A 3,673-nucleotide genomic window follows, 5' to 3' on the forward strand; every position below is an offset into this window, starting at 1 on the left:
AGAGAAAATCATAGTCTTTTATGACTTAATTTCAGAAAGAGATCTCATTGCTCTTGTCACACTTTGTTAAAACTAAATCACAAAGTCCAGCTCACACACAAGAGAGGGATTACAAAGGGTGTGGATACAGAAGGCAGGTTTTGGGGATCCTTTAGCAGGCTGACTACCATAGGCTCCAACCCCATGAAATGTTCCAACCCTTTTCTTGAAATGTTACCCATTTAATGTGCCGAACTACTTTTCTCCTTATATTCCCACTCAGCTTCTCAAGAGACGAACAGAAGCAAGGGACCTTGCTTTTCTGACCACATAGTCACTCTTTAACTGGCTCCATCTGTGGCTTCCACTCTCCCCACTCTGCATCATTACTTTCCTCAAAGGTCACAAGTGAACTTCTGATTGTCAAGGCCTTTTCTCTCCCTCTCTATCTGGGCCTCTTCCCAGCACTTGATTATCTTTCCTTTCTTAAAATTCTCTCCTTTTGGCTTCCACAATACTTTCCTCAGTGCTCAAATTCCTTTGCTCAGTTCTTCTGTATATTCCTCTATTAATTCGTGTTCCCCCATTTTGGCCAGTTCTTACACTACATTCATCAGACATACTGATTTTGTATTTGAATATAGTATGTTATCTGAGGGAAACTCAAAATGTTTGGGGACCAGCTTACGATTTCATTCAGCGACAAAGATCATTCGGTTCACTAGCCCATTTGGGAAGGAAGTCCAGGACAAATCAAAATTGCTTAAAAATACACATTCTCACCTATCAGAGCTAAGAGGAGCCTAAGCAGACATGATAACTAAATGCAATGGGGTACCTTGGGTGTGATCTTGGAACAGAAATAAGGACGTGAGACCAAAAAAAAAAAAAAACAACTAAAGAATTTGAAGAAAATACGAACGCTAGTTAATAATAATCACTTCTGATTCATTAATGGAAAATGTATTTTACTCATGTAAGATGTTAAAAATAGGGGACCTTAGGTGTGAGATATATAAGAACTCTTCATAATTTTTCTGAAAATCTAAAGATGTTATAAAATAAAAAAGTTTACTTAAAAGACACACCCTGTCAAGTTCTGCTCTTCTACTGTAATACACTAGTATTTATTTGCAGTACTTGGAATTGAACCCAGGGCTCTCTGCATGCCAGGGGAGCATTAGACCACTGAGCCACATCCAGGCCTCACATTGGTATTGTGGATATTGCTTCTATGCCTCCCATCTCCACAAGATTCCACCTTCAGGTTGGTGTTCACCTTTTAAATGCCTTAGAACCAAGCCCAGAGCCTTGCGTGGTTCTTAAGTGGTTACTGAACGAGTGAATGTTTGAGAATGCATGAATGAATGAAGAATGAAAATCACTAAAGTGAATTCTTGGACAGGCTGTCCTTAGGGACGTAATTAACCCGGTTGAAGCCAATGGCAATGGGGACATTTTCCTGGCCTTTGTCTTCAGTTCATTCAGTTCAACTAAACCTCTCAAGTGGCCTGTTTCCACTTTCTTCTTCAAATTACATGTTCCTTTCCTCTGTTTTTGATCTCTGTCACTTTCTTTTCTCTTTTTTTCTTTCTATTATTGTTTCTTTTACTGTGGTGCACTTTCCCCCACATTTCCACCCAAACAAGGATGTCTTTCCTGATGGGTTGTGGTCTGGTGAGGGCTCCTTGGGTGCCAGCAATGAGCAGGGACACTGAAGCAGGAGAACAAAGTTGTGTGGTTCTGGAAGTGGGCCACCTAGGTAACCACAGACGCTGGACAGGAAGGCTCAGGGCCACTTCCCATGGAGCTAGTCAGAATCAACTTGTTTTTACTAGCATTAAACAATTAGACCTAATCCCCAAATTTCGTCATTTTGGAATAATTGTTTTTCTTTCCATTAGCTGTAGTTTTAGTGTTTGCTCATGGATAGCATTGTCAAATAGAGAGGACAGAGCACCATCCCTACACAATACGAAACATTTGCATATTTAGAGCTATTTGCTTGATTGGTTATATTTCTCCTTCTCTTCTACTCCTCTTCCTCCGTAACCTCCAGATACATGACTTACTTATTCATGGACTTGGGTTTTCCTGGACCTTGCTAAGGGTTCCCTTTCTATTTCTTTCCTTATGTTGTCAAACACACACACACACACACACACACACACACACACACACACACACAATACCATCCTCTGTAAAGGAAGCTAGTCCTATTGAAGGATATCTCAGTCACTTTCCTGCTTTGGGTCCTGCTTTGCCTTAGCTGCCCCTTCTTCCTGTGAGTTCCCTGGAGAGATACAAACAGTGCCTCCAAAGACCAGATGGGCGTCAGCTGGTTTCTATTGGTCTTCATCAGCAGTTCAGGTCTTAAGCCCAGGATGCAACACGACAACAAATACGGTTAATAAGACAGCAGGGTTTTTGACCTTAGCAGCACAGTTTTCTGATCCTCTGATCAGAAAAAAAAAAAAAGGAAATGGATCACGTTAAAATGCTTTGTGTTTTTGTAGTAGTTTTTGCTCTTTAAGAATTTTGTCTGATTTTCATTTTGACTCTGAAAGGCATGGTTCTTGCAGGAATCCTAGTTTTCAGACCAGCATGGCACTGGGTGGGAAGTGTGGCTGTCACGTTCAGATGGTGGCAAGGACTAAGCGTGGGCTGGGCTCCCTTGGAATGTGTTTCAGAGTGATGAAGGCTAACTGCAGGGACCAGACTGCACCTGCCCTGTTAATACTCTATCCCCAGAGCCCAGAACAGTGCCTGGCATCAAATAGGTACCTGGGAGTGTGGGCTCAATCTCTCTCTCGTCCTTTGAGGAGGTGAGAGCAGGAAGCTGAAATGAGCAGAAGGTGTGATTCCCTCTCATGATCCATATCCCTGGATAGAGGTTTAAGCCAACAGTCTTGGGAACTTTGTGGTTCCCAACTGTTCCTGTTTGAGGAGATGGATGGACTTAGCTCTGTTCCTACTTCCCTTCTCATGTCCGACAGGGAAGAGGAGTTGGACACAGAGCCACATTTACCGGTGGACAGGATTTGAAGGACAACAAGTTGGGGTGTATGCAAACACACTCAGCCTGTGTGGCTCATCTCTTTGGTTTTCTATGACTTGCCAGAAGGTGGTGAGACCCTTAGGCTATTTACCTGGTCATGTGTGTGAGCCCAGCCTCCTGTGAGGCTCTGCAGTGGAGTCCTCAGGCCCAAACTCAGTTAGAGGGTTCTGTAGAGGATGTTGGTTTCCTGGCTGCCAGATTTCATCATGTTTGTATCTCTCCAGAGAACTCACAGGGAATAGGAGCAGCTAAGCCAAAGCAGGATCCAAGAGCTCCCCCAACTAAGGGTCCCCAGCCTCATCCAGGTTCCTACCTGGATGGAAGTTCTACACTCCTACTCTCCTTCTGCTCTGAAAACATCAGTCCTTCTGCAAACATCAGTCACCAACAAATACCTCCATGTGTTGAGATCTTACAGTTCCTTCCTTTGTCTCCAGATTTATCTGCAATATTTCCTAGAAATATGCAGTATATTAGTTTACTGTGGCTCCTGCAGCAAGTTGCCACAAATGTAGAGGCTTGAAAAACAAAAAAGAGAATAAAATCATGGCATTTGCAGGTAAATGGATGGAGTTGGAGAAGATAGTGCTAAGTGAAATTAGCCAATCCCCAAAAAACCCAAATGCTGAATGTTCT

This window comes from Marmota flaviventris, chromosome 10 (assembly GCF_047511675.1).
Source record: "Marmota flaviventris isolate mMarFla1 chromosome 10, mMarFla1.hap1, whole genome shotgun sequence".
In the NCBI taxonomy this organism is placed as follows: domain Eukaryota; kingdom Metazoa; phylum Chordata; class Mammalia; order Rodentia; family Sciuridae; genus Marmota; species Marmota flaviventris.